Genomic DNA, 17,701 nt, shown 5'->3' with positions numbered 1-17,701 from the left:
CATGACCCAGATAACCACGATGGTGTGGTCACTCACCAAGAGCCAGACATGCTGGAGTGTGAAGTCAGGGGGGACTTAGGAACCTTTACTACAAACAAAGCCAGTGGAGGTGATGGAATTCCAGCTGGGCTATTTCAAATCCTAAAAGATGATGCTGTTATAGTGTTGCACTCTTTATGCCAGCAATTTTGGAAAACTTGCAGTGGCCACAGGCCTGGGAAAGTTCAGTTTTCATTCCAATCCCAAAGAAAGGCAACGCCAAAGAATATTCAAATTACCATATAATTGCACTCATTTCACACGTTAGCAAGGTAATAGTCAAAATCCTTCAAGCTAGGTTTCAGCAATATGTGAACTGTGAACTTCCAGATGTACAAGCTGGATTTAGAAAAGGCAGAGAAACCAGAGATCAAATTGCCAACATACACTGGATCATAGAAAAAGCAAGGGAATCCCAACAAAAAAAAATCTACTTCTGCTTCATTGACTATACTAGAGCCTTTGACTGTGTGGATCACAACAAACTGCAGAATATTCTTAATGAGATGGGAATACCAAACAACATTACCTGCCTCCTTGAGAAACCTGTTTGCAGGTCAGGAAGCAACAGTTAGAACTGGACATGAAAAAATGAACTGGTTCAAAATTGGGAAAGGATGTATTCTGGGAAATATACACCCTTGATGAAGGGTGTATATTGTCACCCTGCTTATTTAACTGATGTGCAGGGTACATCATGCGAAATGCGAGGCTGAATAAAGAACAAGCTGGAATTGAGATTGTGGGGAGAAATATCAACAACCTCAGATATGCAGATGATACCACTTTAATGGCATAAAGTGAAGAAGAACTAAAAAGCCTCTTGATGAAAGTGAAAGATAAGAGTGAAAAAGCTGGTTTAAAACTCAACATTCAAAAAACGAAGATCATGGTACCTGGCCCCATCACTTCATGGCAAATGGATGGGGAAAAATGTGGAAACAGTCTCAGATTTTTAATTTTCTTGGGCTCCAAAATCAATGTGGATGGAGACTGTAACCACAGAATTAAAAGACACTTGCTCCTTGGAAAAATAACTATGACAAATCTAGACACTGTATCAAAAATCAGAGACATCACTTTGCTGACAAAGGTCTGTATATCAAAGCTATGGTTTTTCCAGTAGTCATGTATGGATGTGAGAGTTAGACTACAAAGAAGGCTGAGCACCAAAGAATTAATTCTTTCAAACTGTGGTGCTGTATAAGACTCTTGAGAGTCCCTTGGACAACAAGGAGATCAGACCAGTCAATCCTAAAGGAAATCAATCCTGAATATTCATTGGAAGGAATGGTGCTGAAGCTGAAGCTCCAATATTTTGGCCACCTGTTGTGAAGAGCTGACTCATTGAAAAATACCCTGCTGCTGGGAAAGACTGAGGGCAAGAGAAGGGGAGACAGAGGACGAGATGGTTAGATGGCATCACTGACTCAATGGACATGAGTTTAAGCAAACTCCAGGAGATAGTGAAGGACAGGGAAATCTGGTGTCCTGCAGTCCATGGGATTGCAGAGTCAGACATGACTTAGTGACTAAACAACAACAAATTTTATCCATAAAAGACACAATAAGTAGACCAAGCTAACCAAATAAGAAAGTATAATATATAAAGCAATGTATTATTGTAGGATGAAACACCTCAATCTGTCCTTTCACAAAACTCTGTGAAGAAATACTTTCACTAGTGCTTGGTACTTGACAGTAGGAAAAATAATGTATGGGTCTATATGCCTTCTGCCATTGAAGCCACTGGAGTCAAAACAAAGATCCCTTCTCCTAAAACTTGGCCTATCTGTTAAAAAAGTTTCATTTCCACTGAGAGAGAAAGGAATATGTCACAGGCATTACAGAATCATAAATAGAGATAAGTCTGGAGAAATTTTACACACACAATGTTTTAAAACAATAAATGAAGATCGGCCTCGCTCTAGCTCTCCAATCTAGAACCTAGTAGTTAAGAGTGAAGCCTCTAGAATGATGCTTGCTTTGAAATACTGGCTCTGCCACTTACTACTTGTATGATTTGGGGCAAGCACAATACACAAATGCTTGTCTGCTTGAGAAAAGTGCCTACACAGGGCATGTAAGTTACATGTTTCCATGGATGTTTTAAGAACCTTAAAGCAAATTTCCCCCAGTTCCAAGGGAAGAGAAGCTAAGAAAATATTTTCCTCAATTTTTGCCTCTCTAAAAAATAACACATTTAAAGATTCTAAGTATCAACCCAGTTGGAGATAAATCTCATGCAAAATGATAGGGGATCAAGAAGGTAAGACAGCTGCTGTTGTAAATTTCTTTACAGATGTCAAATGTAACTTATAGCATCTGATTGGCACAAAATAGCATTTGACTGACACAGTATAATGTTAATTGTTCAGCTGCTATGTACTTGGATCTCTGGTTAATCCAGGCAATTTGGCTACTTGTGGGCACAAAAATGATTCCATTTGCATAGACAGGTTTCAGTGTATTGTCTTGAAATTTTATGCAGGCTAGAAAGGTCCCAGTTGTTGGTGATAGTTTTTGAATATACTAACCTCTCCAGTTCCCTTTGAATGCAGAACATATCTCTCTAGAATTTTCACAGTTTACTTCCAAATCACTATGCTAGATGTAGTGTATTCAGACACCACTAGTTTCATGTTTATCAGACTCTACAGTAAAATCAAAATAAACAATTCAATTATTTTTATCCTGTTGGGGATCACAAAAATACATAAAAACATAAAAAATACATTACTACAAAAAAAACATAATTCCTTCTGGGAGTAGAATTTTCAAAAAGCAGAATTAATTAAATATTTTTTTAATATTCATAGTTTACTTGACAATAATTTTCAAGTTTACAAGTTATAATAATACCCTTTGAGCTGCATTTCATGCATGTTCCTCAACCTCAAACATTGATATGATATTGGGATGGTGCCTCAAAGTGAAGTAACAAAGCAAAATCTATAGAAAACCTCCGTATTAAACCACAATCACTTTCATTCAAATAAAATTGAGGTCCATGAAACAATGCAGTTTGAAGCCCAAGGAGTAGGAAAGTGACAGTTGAAATGTTATAAAATAGCAATTATGGAAACCATCACAATGATTAGCTCTGATTCAAGATGAAAACTATCAGTGACAGTCAATGTAAAGCAGCAAATGCAAGAAATCTTGCAATAAAAAGAGTGAATAATTGGTATATTTAAGAGAACTGCATAAAGCAATGTTATCAAAGAGAAAAACAGAAATAGGAAAATGTCTTAGTACTTTTCAAACTGAGAAAATTACAGACAGAACCACTTCTGGGATAATGTTCCTTTGGTCTTGTTTATGAGGACAAAATATATTCACAAGCCACCCAATATATAGAGATATATGTATTGCATTTTCTTTGACTCATATTGAGGTTTATTCAGCCACTGAAGGGTCCCTTGCTTGACCAATGATGAATAAGTTCCCATGTATACACAGTTCTTTATAACTATATTACTTCATTTCCCAAGAAAGTGGAAAACAAAGACCATATAGCAATAGATATTTCAAATAGTCATCCAGGTACTTTGGATAAAAAAATATATGGTAGATGGCATGGTACCAACTCTTAAGAACAGATTTAAAATCCAGTTGAGGAATTTTGTCTAGCACACACACACAGTCAAAAATTAATGCAGGCTATAAGAAAAGTGGCAAATGTAAGAACTGACACAGGAGTTCTAGAAAAGTTGAGCTTAATAAGAGTTGGATTATACTTAGGAGGTACTTATGAGAGGTGTAACTTAAGTTGAGCTTTCAAAGTGGGTAAGATTTGATTAGACAAAGAGAGAGCATCCTAGGTGAAGGGAGTGGTAGTGGTACAAGGAGTGAAGTTCTGTAGGTAGATTGTTCAGGGGTCATTAGGGAGAGTTGTGCACTGAGAAATAAAGATCATGTTCCTGTGGTACAATTAAGTAAGTTTAGGAAGCTCTTTGCAATCCAAGTATACCTGGGCTATGAACAATAGAAAATAAGGAGCCAATAATATTTTGGTGAAGAAAAATGATTTGTTGAAGGAAGTGCTTAAGCCATTAGACTGTCAGGATGAATTAGAAGGCTGGCTGGGAGGCTCCTGAAGTGACTGGATGGACAGTGATGAGAATTTAGACTGCAAACTAAGGGGAAAATGGTAGAAGAGGCTTTCAAAGGAAAACTCACCAGGACTTAATAACCCTTTAACTATGAGAAATGGGGTAAAAATCCAGATTTCTTTATAAAATAGTTAAGAGTTCATGATCAGACCCTGGAGCAGAATTATTAACAATACTATACAATTTATCTACCAAGGAAAGAACAAGGGCAGATAGGCAGGATTGTTCCTCATGTTTGCCCAGTAATATAGTCCCTCCCAATGAAGGGAAGTTGAACAGGGGTCTCTCAAAATAAGATTTGACCTTGGTTCTAAAAGCCGCACAAAGGAAGAAGGGAAAAGGACTTAGCACCAAGCCTGAAACAGAGACCAAAGCTTTATAAGAGGCTTTTTCAAGAAGGAAAAAGAAGACAGGTAAGGATTTTTTTTTTTTTTTTTCACTTTGAGTCTCTCCAAACAGTTTAAGTGTCAAACATCACTGAGTGGCACACCTAATCAGAGTTCCTTGAAAACTAAAAGTTGGATTCACTTGAATAGTGTTTTCTCCAAATAGTTTCTCATCTCAATAATTTCTATTCCAAACTCCTCTCCGAGTTCTTTCCATTATTCTAAATCCGATAAGTGAAGATTAAGAATTTGCCTTCCTAAAATTCTCAGGCCCACTTGGGGCTGGATATGCTCTTTCAAAGTAACTGGTAGATTCTTTCCATCAATTAGCGCTTGAAGCATTACAAGGCCAGTTTACCAATCCTTCCCAAATTCTGCTCAGACAGACCTCAGCCCCACCCCCTTCAGATAAAGGAAAAAGAGCATGCGCAAATTCTAAGCCTATTCTCCTAGCCAGGAACTCCTCACCCACCCACACCCCAGCTCCCGCCCCACAAAGGTTATTATTGCGCAGGCGCGGCACCTTCTGCGCGTTCGAGTAGGGCTGTGCGAAATCTACAATCCAGTGAAATCTAGAAGTGGTAGAATTCACCTCTTTCCTTTCTTCCGAGACAGAGGCGCCACTTCCTCTTACTCTGGGGCCAGAAGCGTGTCCCAAACGTCGCCCTGTCTAGAAGCAAAATCCTTCGCTCTCTGCCAGTGTCTACTGTATCCCTTTCATCAGCTCGTTTTTAACCTCATGCTGCCTCTAGGCTTCACTTGGAAGGTAGAAGCAGTTGGTTCCCCCAAAAGCCGCACCAGTCTGTTGGCAGCCTTTTTAGGCCGCTGAACCTCCGTGCCTGGCACTGGGCAGAGCATTAGCTCGGCGCCTTGTTCGCCCTCCTTCACCTTTCACACCCACACATGCAGGGTGCTTACCTCGGGCGTGGTGCGGTCACAGGAAGGAAAGAAGATCCTAGATCAAGGCAGTTCTGGGGCAGGCGTATTCAGCGAGATTTTTCCTGGGTCTTCACTGCCTCCTCAGACAATGAAATCAGCGTGTCCGATCATCAATTCTCATCATGATCGTGACGTCACAAAAGACAGCGGCCAATGGGAGCCCGAGATCAGCTCCGGACAGTCCCTGGCCTCAGCCCAGGACCCAAGAGTGGGTATAGGGGAGGAGAGATAGCTGCCTGCAATGGGGCTGCCTCTCCCGGCACATATCAGCTACATCCGAAGCCAGGTCTCTCAGTACCTATAGCTTCCTGAGTAGAAGTGAACGCCCAGCATCCCTGTGACTATAGTAGTTATATGCCAGCCATTTGAGCAGGTCCTGCCTGGTCTTCCAAGTTGAGATTCGCTTGCAGCAGAATTGTTGCATACTGCCAAAATCAAGTGATCACATACAGAAATATATATATATATATATAATATATATATATATATATATATATATATATTGTGGTCCGTGTTCAATTGACAAATGTATTGAACATCAGACAAATGTTACTGAAATCAAGGTGTCCATTGAGCCTTTAGAGTTTGTGTATTGTTGAAACAAGCCTAAGAGTGAGTGTATTGGTTTATGTCTCCCATTGTTTCTGACAACTGAAGAAATTAAAATTATCGTTTCTGTTCACCTAACCTTAATATCTGTTTTGTTGGAAGTTTGAGTAATCACCATTATACCATAACAGAAAAAAAAAAAAAAAAAAAAAACCCTCAAGCTATATGTTACCTGTTAACACACTTGATACACTCCCAAAATATGCTGAGCGATATTGCCACTAGATATACAGAATTCATTGATCTTCTGCCATTATAGAACTTACCATTCATAGATACAGTATGACTAGCACACATTAAGCTTTCACAACAATACAATAAAGTACATGACCATGTGTTCAGTCATAAAAGACAGACAGGAGTTACGTCATTCAATGACTGAAAGCATCAGTGAGGTGAGGATAGTTGTGGAAGAATTCTGTTGTATTGAAAAGTAAGCTGATTGTTGAATGGTGGAAAGGATTCAAAAGGATGGAAAACATTGTCTTAAAAGGGAAGATAGGCAAAAGTAGGAAAGTATATATATATATATACACATTGTCTTAAAGGGGAAGATAGGCAAAAGTAGGAAAGTATATATATACAGGAGGTCCATGATGAAATCAGCCTAACAAACAGAGTGCATATTTTGGGAACCAGTGGGCGATAAGGTAGATTGATACTAAAGCCTTTGAATGTAGGCAGCGAACTTTGTTCTTATTAAAAGCTGTTAAGGGCCTTAGGGCAAGGTACCTCAAACTTTTACAGCCAATCTATAGAGCAGTTTAAGTGTTTTTAAAAACAAAAATCAGATCATGACCAGCTCCAGATTATCCAATGGCCTTCATTCACATATGCTACACAATACAAATTAACCCCAAGGTCTTAAATGATCTGGCTTTTCCCATCTCTCTGGCCTCCTTTCCTGCCACTCTACCACTAACTCAATTTCTAGTCACACAGCCTATTCTCCATTTCTCACACAAATTAAGCTCCTGACCTCATCAGAGCCCTTGTACTATTGTTCCCTCTGATCTTTTTAGGACTTAGTTCCTTACTTGATTCACATCTCTGCTCAAATGTAACCTCTTTAAAATGCATTAATTATATGTAACTTTTTTAAAATCTAAAGAGGTTACACATCAACATTTTTCAAATTGTTATCTTTTCCACACTCCCTATACCTAACTATACCCCTTCCTTTTTAAATTTTTCTTTATAGCACTTATTGCTACATACTCTCTATATATTTATTGCAAATATAGGCTTTACAAGGGTGAGCATTTTTGTCTGTTTTATTATTATATCCCTGGCATCTAGAAGAGTCCTGGACACAAAGTAGACAAATCAGTAAGCAGTTTTTGAAAGAATGACTGAAAGAAGATTTTTCAAGTGATCTGTCAGTCATCAATTTGCTGTTTGAATCAGATTGGGGGTAGCTGATTGTGACAGAGATCAGTTAGATAGTTGTAGTGGTAATCCAGGTTCTGTATGACTTGAGTCTAGATCAGGATGTTAAGAGCATAAATGAAGAGAAATAACTGAAGTTGAGATATTTCAAAGAAGGAATAATAAGAGTGGAAGTGGAAAATTTAGAGACGAGCTACCTATAGCAAGTTAACATACTCATTAAGTATCTACTGCATACCTTGAACTGAAGTGATTTGAGAGAAAAGTGGCAGCTTCCTTACCCTTGAAAAATTAATAAACCAGAGTACAAAATGAGGTAGTTTTTTGGTAATCATTCTTCTTTTCCCCTCACACTTCATATCCAAGACACTAGTAAATTCTGTATGCTGTACCTTCAAAATATGCTCCAAATGTGAGCACTCTTTACTTCCTTTTTCCTACTATACAAAATACACTATCACTTCTAGCTTGAATAATACAATACAAAAGCATCTTACATGATTTCCTATAATCTTCTATTGTCCTTCTTTAATACTTTCTCTTAACATCAGTTAAAACATTCTTTAAAACGTTGAATCAGATCATATCATTTCCCAGTTTAAAACCCTCCAAATGTTTCCCATTAGAGTAAAAATAAAGTTCTAAATCATTGTTACTACTTAACTGTCACCACTTTTTTCTGCCTTAGTTCATTATGTTGTAACTAAGCCTTTGCCTCCATCACACTTCTTTCTGGGAAGCCTGTTCTGTCTTTATATATGTTACATTTGTGCCTTCTTGGAAAACTCTTCCCTCAGATCTCCACATAGCACATTTCTTCACCCAGAGTGTCTGCTAAAATTTGCCTCCTCAGATGTGTCTTCGGGGACCAATATACTTAAAATAGTATCCCCAAATCAGTCTCTCTCCTTTATCCTCCTGGTGTGCTTTATTTATTTTTTAACATCACTATAAGAAATCATGTAATTTGCTTGCATGCTTATTCTGCTCTTCCCCAAGGGGGTAGGGATTTTATCTTTTTTATTTACTGTTATAGCCCCAGTACCTAGAATGACACCTGGCATGTAGTAAGCATTCAATGAGCCTTTTTGAATGAGTGAATATAGGAAAGTATAGATTGTGTGATTCAATCTAGGCTAAAGTAATAAACATTGAGAAATCAGAGATGTTTCTAGTATCATGACTTATGCATCTGTACCTACTCTGTTCACAATATATTAATTAAATGTTCATTGAATGTGTATGTGAAAGCAATCTAGGAGGAATATTTGAAGCATATATATTAACCGAGATTTCAAAGATCTCAAAAGACCCAACATACAAATGGAACAAGATCAAGTTTGACAGGGATCAACAGTAAGTATTTCATTTATGTTTGTGAAAGTCAGTTATGGAAGTAAATGATGAGCAATAAATACTTAAGGCAGGAAATGCTTTATTTCAAAATATTATAAATCCAATATTTTCTAGTATACCATAGATCATAAACAAGATAATTGAGACAAACTGCATTATGAAAAATCATATAAAGCAAGAAAACTACTAAGGTATCCTGTACCTTGATCAGACCACATTTACTCTGTTCAGTTGATTACTTCTTATTTTAAAGGAAATATTCACAGATGGCTGCATCTATATAAGAGAAATCAAGAATGATGAGGCACCTAAAAAAATATGATATGGGGCAAGGCTCCAGAAGTTGAAATTGCTTAATGTAAAGACAGCAAGATCTGGAGAGAATGTATCTTCAAATATTTGAAAGACTACTGATAGACAGAATGCCTGAAGAACTGTGGATGGAGGTTTGTGACATTTAGAGGAGGCAGAGATCAAGACCATCCCCAAGAAAAAGAAATGCAAGAAGGGAAAATGGTTGTTTGAGGAGGCCTTACAAATAGTTGATGAAAGAAGAGAAGCTAAAGGCAAAGGAGAAAAGGAAAAATATACCCATTTGAATGCAGAGTTCCAAGGAATAGCAAGGAGAGATAAGAAAGCCCTCCTTAGTGATCAATGCAAAGAAATAGAGGAAAACAACAGAATGGGAAAGACTAGAGGTCTCTTCAAGAAATGTAGAGATACCAAGGGAACATTTCATGCAAAGATGGGCTCAATAAAGGACAGAAATGGTATGCACCTAAAAGAAGCAGAAGATATTAAGAGGTGGCAACAATACACAGAAGAACTGTACAAAAAAAAAAAAATCTGCATGACCCAGATAACCACGATCACTCACCTAGAGCCAGACATCCTGGAATGTGAAGTCAAGCGGTTCTTAGGAAGCATAACTATGAACAAAGCTAGTGGAGGTGATAGAATTCCAGCTGAGCTATTTCAAATTCTAAAAGATGATGCAGTGAAAGTGCTGCAGTCAATATGCCAGAAAGTTTGGAAAACTCAGCAGTGGCCACAGGACTGGAAATGGTCAACTTTCATTCCAACCCCAAAGAAAGGCAGTGCCAAAGAATGTTCACAATGCCAAAGAATGTTCAAAGTACCACATAATGGCACTCATCTCACACACTAGCAAAGTAATGCTCAAATTTCTCCAAGCTAGGCTTCAACAGTAGGTGACCCATGAACTTCCAGAAGTTCAAGTTGGATTTACAAAAGTCAGAGGAACCAGAGACCAAATTGCCAACATCTGTTGGATGATCGAAAAAGCAAGAGAATTCCAGAAAAACATCTACTTCTGCTTTAATGACTATATCAAAGCCTTTGACTATGTGGATCACAAGAAACTGTGGAAAATTCTTAAAGAAAGGGGGAATACCAGACCACCTGACCTGCCTCCTGAGAAATCTGTATGCAGGTCAAGAAGCAACAGTTCGAACTGGATATGGAACAACAGACTGGTTCCAAATCTAGAAAGTAGTATGTGAAGGCTATATTTTGTCACCCTGCTTATTTAACTTATATGCGGAGTACATCATGCAAAATGCCAGGCTGGCTGAAGCACAAGCTGGAATCAAGATTGCCAGTAAAAATATCAATAACCTCAGATACACAGATGACAAACCCTTATGGCAGAAAGCGAAGAAGAACTTAAGAGCCTCTTGATGAAAGTGAAAGAGGAGAATGAAAATGTTGGTTTAAAACTCAACATTCAGAAAACTAAGATCATGGCATCTGGTCCCATCACTTCATGGCAAATAGATGCAGAAATAATGGAAACAGTAAGAGACTTTATTTTCTGCCAAAGGTGACTGCAGCCATGAAATTAAAAGATGCTTGCTCCTTGGAAGAAAAGCTATGACCAATCTAGACAGCATATTACAAAGTAGAGGTATTATTTTTCCAACAAATATCTGTCTAGTCAAAGCTATGGTTTTTCCAGTAGTCATGTATGGATGTGAGAGTTGGACTGTGAAGAAAGCTGAGTGCCGAAGAATTGATGCTTTTGAACTGTGGTGTTAGAGAAGACTCTTGAGAGTCCCTTGGAGTGCAAGGAGATCCAACCGGTCAACCCTAAAGGAAATTAATCCTGAATATTCATCAGAAGGACTGTTGCTAAAGCTGAAACTCCAATACTTTGGCCACCTGATGCAAAGAACTGAGTCATTGGAAAAGACCCTGATGCTGGGAAAGATTGAAGGTGAGAGGAGAGGAGACGACAGAGGATGAGATGGTTAGATGGTATAACTGACATGATGGACATGAGTTTGAGCAAGCTCCAGAAGTTGGTGAGAGGCAGGGAAGCCTGGGGTGCTGCAGTCCATGGGGTCGTGAAAAGCCAAATACGACTGAGTGACTGAACTTAACTGAACTACCCTGGGGAAAAGACACATGTGACTTATTGCGTGGTTCTCCAGAATGCAAAACCAAGACCACAAAGATAAATAACTGTAGGAGACAGGAAGAATAAAACAAAAGCAGGTCTCGGCAAGTGCTGCAAAAGAAATGTATAATTCTTGATAAACTGAATGTTATAAGGCATGAGACTTGGAACAAGTCCAGAGGGAACAGTTCATAATCTTGAAAACAAGATATGATCCTGGGGTTGGAAAATCGACCCCAGACTGTTTCTCAACTGGCGTCTCAGAGTCACATGTTTACATATATGGTGGAAAATCTATAGATAAGAATATTAGTCTTAGTTACTGATTTGTTATTGATTCAGTTCAGTTTAGTCACTCAGTCGTTTCCGACTCTTTGTGACCCCATGAAGTGCAGCACACCAGGCCTCCCTGTCCATCACCAACTCCCAGAGTTCACTCAAACTCATGTCCATCAAGTCGGTGATGCCATCCAGCCATCTCATCCTCTGTCGTCCCCTTCTCCTCCTTCCCCCAATCCTTCCCAGCATCAGAGCCTTTTCCAATGAGTCAACTCTTCGCATGAGGTGTCCAAAGTATTGGAGTTTCAGCCTCAGAATCAGTCCTTCCAATGAACACCCAGGACTGATCTCCTTTAGAATGGACTGGTTGGATCTCCTTGCAGTCCCAGGGACTCTTAAGAGTCTTCTCCAACACCACAGTTCAAATGCATCAATTCTTCGGTGCTCAGCTTTCTTCACAGTCCAACTCTCACATCCATACATGACCACAGGAAAAACCATTGCCTTGACTAGACGAACCTTTGTTGGCAAAGTAATGTCTCTGCTTTTGAATATGCTATCTAGGTTGGTCATAACTCTTCCGAGGAGTAAGCATCTTTTAATTTCATGGCTGCCATCACCATCTGCAGTGATTTTAGAGCCCCAAAATAAAGTCTGACACTGTTTCCACTGTTTCCCCATCTATTTCCCATGAAGTGATGGGGCTAGATGCCATGATCTTAGTTTTCTGAATGTTGAGCTTTAAGCCAACTTTTTCACTCTCCTCTTTCACTTTCATCATGAGGCTTTTTAGTTCCTCTTCACTATCTTCCATAAGGGTGGTGTCATTTGCATATCTGAGGTTATTGATATTTCTCCCAGCAATCTTGATTCCAGCTTGTACTTCTGCCAGCCCAGCATTTCTCATGATGTACTCTGCATATAAGTTAAATAAGCAGGGTGACAATATACAGCCTTGACGTACTCCTTTTCCTATTTGGAACCAGTCTGTTGTTCCATGTTCAGTTCTAACTGTTGCTTCCTGACCTGCATACAGGTTTCTCAAGAGGCAGGTCAGGTGGTCTGGTATTCCCATCTCTTTCAGAATGTTCCACAGTTTATTGTGATCCACACAGTCAAAGGCTTTGGCATAGTCAATTAAACAGAAATAGATGTTTTTCTGGAACTCTCTTGCTTTTTCAATGATCCAGCGGATGTTGGCAACTTGGTCTCTGGTTCCTCTGCCTTTTCTAAAACCAGCTTGAACATCTGGGAGTTCATGGGTCATGTATTGCTGAAGCCTGGCTTATAGAATTTTGAGCATTACTTTACTAGCGTTTGAGATGAGTGCGATTGTGCAGTAGTTTGAGCATTCTTTGGCATTGCCTTTCTTTGGGATTGGAATGAAAACTGACCTTTTCCAGTCCTGTGGCCACTGCTGAGTTTTCCAAATTTGCTGGCATATTGAGTGCAGCATTTTCACAGCATCATCTTTTAGGATTTCAAATAGCTCAACTGGAATTCCATCACCTCCACTAGCTTTGTTCTTAGTGATGCTTCCTAAGGTCCACCTGACTTCACACTCCAGGATGTCTGGCTCTAGGTGAGTGATCACACCATTGTGATTATCTTCCTCGTGAAGGTCTTTTTTGTACAGTTCTTCTGTGTATTCTTGCCACATATCTTCTGCTTCTGTTAGGTCCATACCATTTCTATCCTTTATCGAGCCCATCTTTGCATGAAATGTTCCCTTGATATCTCTAATTTTCTTGAAGAGATCTCTAGTCTTTCCTATTCTGTTGTTTCCCTCTATTTCTTTGCATTGACCACTGAGGAAGGTTTTCTTATCTCTCCTTGCTCTTCTTTGGAACTCTGCATTCAGATGCTTACATTTTTCCTTTTCTCCTTTGCTTTTCGCCTCCCTTCTTTTCACTGCTATTTGTAAGGCCTCCCCAGACAGCCATTTTGCTTTTTTGCATTTCTTTTCCATGGGGATGGTCTTGATCCCTGTCTCCTGTACATTGTCATGAACCTCCATCCATAGTTCATCAGGCACTCTATCTATCAGATCTAGGCCCTTAAATCTATTTCTCACTTCCACTGTATAATCATAAGGGATTTGATTTAGGTCATACCTGAATGGTCTAGTGGTTTTCCCTAATACTTTCTTCAATTTAAGTCTGAATTTGGCAATAAGAAGTTCATGATCTGAGCCACAGTCAGCTCCCGGTCTTGTTTTTGCTAACTGTATAGAGCTTCTCCATTTTTGGCCACAAAGAATATAATCAGTCTGATTTCAGTGTTGACCGTTTGGTGATGTCCATGTGTAGAGTCTTCTCTTGTGTTGTTGGAAGAGGGTGTTTGCTATGACAGGTGCATTCTCTTGGTAAGACTCTATTAGCCTTTGCCCTGCTTCATTCCATATTCCAAGGCCAAATTTGCCTGTTACCCCAGGTGTTTCTTGACTTCCTGCTTTTGCATTCCAGTTCCCTATAATGAAAAGGACATCTTTTTTTGGGTGTTAGTTCTAAAAGGTCTTGTAGGTCTTCACAGAACCGTTCAACTTCAGCTTCTTCAGCATTACTGGTTGGGGCATATGCTTGGATTACTGTGATATTGAATCTTTTGCCTTGGAAATGAATAGAGATCATTCTATCGTTTTTGAGATTGCATCCAAGTACTACATTTCAGACTCTTTTGTTGACCATGATGATCGTTTCTTAACTACTCAACGGTTAACAATCATTTTGTTCTTTGGCCCTGAAGGCCACATGAGTTATAATTTAACTCACCACATATTCTTTCATTCATGGTTGAAAGTATAATAAAGCTGGCTTGGATTCAGTTTTGGCACCTTCACCTTGGAGCGGTGTTGGTCCCCTGATCCTCGCTTTTCTCTAAATTCTTGTTTCTTGTTTCTCATTCTCTCACCGTATCTTGCTTTTGGAAACCCTGCTTGTCAAGCTGGTCTCGACAACTTACAGGGAGACAATTTTCAGCTTAACATTCAAGCATTCAAAAATGATAGGGACTGCTTTGTAAAGACAAAGATCTCAATCATTGTGAATATTCTTGCATAATGAATATCAGTCAGGAATGAAGAATAATCTGCAATAAGTGACTACTAAAGTTCATTCCAGTATAGACTTAACTGACATTTCGATCATGTCATATAGGAATTAAGAACATGTATAATATCATATATGAAATGAGTTGCCAGTCCAGGTTCAATGCATGATACTGGATGCTTGGGGCTGGTGCACTGAAATGACCCAGAGGGATGGTATGGGGACGGAGGAGGGTGGGGGGTTCAAGATGGGGAACACATGTATACCTGTGGTGGATTCATGTTGTGTATGGCAAAACCAATAAAATATTGTAAAATAATTAACCTCCAATTAAAATAAATAAATTTATATTAAAAAATAAATTAAATAAATAAAAGACCTTAAAGGTAGATTTGGTCCTTTAGGGTTTGGTTTAGTGGAATTGAATGGGAAGAAAGCTCTAGATTGGAATACCACTAATAAAAGGCAAATAATCTACTATTCTTCAATAGGTAGCATATTTTGAAAGAAAACAGCAAAATTCTGTAAAGCAATTATCCTTCAATAAAGAACAAATTAATTAAAAACATCTTCTTGGTGCATTTTGGTCAGTATAGGGTTGCACACACCAAAGAAAATGCTTTTAACTTTCATTTATCGTGTTTCAACTTTTCTTACTAGTAAGCAATTCATCTGCCAATTTGTTTTAAAGAAAGCAACCATTCATTGATATATGTGAAACCTGCCTATTTAAGTCCAGAATACAGCTCTAAACAATATGACTTGCTAGGTTAGAAGAACTAATGTCTAAGCTATTTAAAATCAGGTTAATTTTTCTGGTTGAGCTGATTATCATTAATCTGAAGTTCAATGCTTTGTTTCTAGATTACTTAAGCTCTTTGTCTCTTTCATTTTTTGCTGTGCAACTTTTAAGCATTTTGTAGCTTATGGGCATCTCCAACCAAAGTTGTACACCAAAAATTGATGAGAACATTAAGTGTTGTCCTTTTAAACTCTCTTAATTCAAAGCATGAAGGAAATAAAAATGAAAGTGAAATATTAAATTTATATGTTCTCAATGGATTTCAATGAGTCTTGTTCTTAGTATTTTGGTTAAAGAGATGCCCCTTGAAGGAACTTCTCTCACCTTACTGTGGGGGCAGGTCAAAGTACATTTAAGAGGAAAGAATTCTCTGGTGCAAGCATTTAGTGGAAAACCCTTGAGAATCATTAGCATATACTGTGATATAATGATTCTATAAATGACTTCTCCAGAATATTAAATTTCTACTTTATATTTTACATGTTAAAGTACTTCATATTATAGAAAAAGTATTAATGAAACTTGTTCACTTAGCAAATTTCCAAAATGAAACTGATTTATGAGTTATACTGTGGTTTTTGAGATGTGACATATTACTAACATTCCTGTTTGTTTCTACTTAAACTGAGTATACTTTCCTTGTATCATTACTTGGGAACTTATAGAAAGGCAATTTTGGGGCCTCTTTGTACAGATTTAGAAACTCTGAGAGTCGGGCCTGACAACCAGTATTTAGCCAGCCATACATGAAATTCTTATGTATGAAAAAGGCTGAGATTCAATACATTAAGATCTAAGTATAAAGGGGAATAATGGAGGCAATTTTATTCCACAAACATTTATTTATCTCCTATTATGTGTCAGCCACAGAGAATTTACTAAAACATGAATTTTGTCCACAAAATATTCATAGTCTAGTACAGCATCAAAATAGTGATATAGAGATGGGAAGTGAGAGGATCTAGGCAAACTAGAACTATGAATATGAGTGATCAGCTTTTGCAGAGTGGAGTTCTATTTCTGATGTCAACAACTGTATTCCTGATATTTCTCTGAATGTTTTCCCTTTTAGTCATACTATAAATGCCATAAAAAGTGAGAGACCAGAGCCTCAGTTATCTAATTTAGCAGTTATGCAACACAAACTACTAAAAAATAAAAACCAAAAAAAAATCAACAATGTGTATACATCCATAAAAAGTCCACTTATAAATATCTCTCTTTAGATGGGACTATGAAATTGATTCATTTCTTTCTCTAATTCCATACTGAAATTTACCTGTAGAAAGAGAGTGAAAGTGTTAGTCACTCAATCATGTCTGACTCTTTGTGACCTCATGGGCTGTAAGCCATCAGGTTCCTCTGTTCATGGGATTCTCGAGGCAAGAATACTGGAGTGGGTTGACATTCCCTTGTCCAGGGGATTTTCCTGACCCAGGGATTGAACCCAGGCCTCCTGCATTGCCTCTTGCCAAACATCTAGGACACCTGCATAATTATACTGATCGCCTACTGGAAGCCGCTTGAACCCTGTTTATATGGGAAAGAAAATATACTGCTTTATCAAGGTTAAATTGCCTTTCTTTACATTTTAAAGTGCTTTTCAACCATTTGAGGGATTAGGGATGCTTTTGCTAATATGACACAGCCTTGGATACTTTCCCCAGAAATGTACACACATACAAATTTGCATAATATTTGCTGTGGGAGGAGACCATGGATTTCCTATAGATCATCCGTGAACTTGCTGGCCTGGTTATACTCTAGGAAATAACTTTCGTGGTATGTGCATTGAGATGATCCATAAAGTGATTTATTTGGTAATGAGTGCTAGTAGTAGCCTGGATAAATTGCCCGGAAAGGGATTAGTTATTTATTTAGCACTATGAAGTGTGGACCATGAAGAAAACATCAAATCAGTATCCTTTACTAGTTCTCATCCTTTAATCCAACCAGACACCCATAATTTTATCTGAAATTATTTATCTTTTAGTGGAACTAAAAGATCTGAGGAGTTGAATGGACCAGTAGTCCTCAGGTCAAAATAAGGAAGATACTTTGCGAATACTTTTGCCCAAGCAAGCAAAATGTGTGTGAAGAAGTACCCAAATACATTCTTTGGTATCTGTTTTATAAAAGAAGAATAAAAAAATCTAATTATCCCAAACCAGAATTTGTAGTACAGGAAGAATCAGAGAAGGAAAGGAAGGGTTCTTAAAAATCCGGAGTCATTTGACAACCTTTTGAAAAATGACTCTGCACTAAAAATATAAAGGACCAAGATGGCTATTTTTCAGGTAGATCAAATAAGGAAAAAAATC

The 17,701-nt window shown here is 38.2% G+C and overlaps 1 protein-coding gene across 2 annotated transcripts in view; it reads right to left on the bottom strand.

Moving 5' to 3' along the window:
• Nucleotides 1–5,586, bottom strand: part of HDX (highly divergent homeobox) — a 217,524-nt gene extending 211,938 nt beyond the window's left edge. For both annotated transcript variants that reach the window (XM_070783571.1, XM_070783572.1), the window contains exon 1: nt 5,459–5,586. The gene's annotated coding sequence lies outside the window, so the exon portion shown is untranslated. The remainder of the gene's footprint in view (nt 1–5,458) is intronic.
• Nucleotides 5,587–17,701: the final 12,115 nt, after the last annotated feature.

This window comes from Bos indicus, chromosome X (assembly GCF_029378745.1).
Source record: "Bos indicus isolate NIAB-ARS_2022 breed Sahiwal x Tharparkar chromosome X, NIAB-ARS_B.indTharparkar_mat_pri_1.0, whole genome shotgun sequence".
NCBI classification, from domain to species: domain Eukaryota; kingdom Metazoa; phylum Chordata; class Mammalia; order Artiodactyla; family Bovidae; genus Bos; species Bos indicus.
The sequence above is the reverse complement of the archived record's forward strand: the minus strand, read 5'-3'. Positions and strand labels throughout refer to the sequence as shown.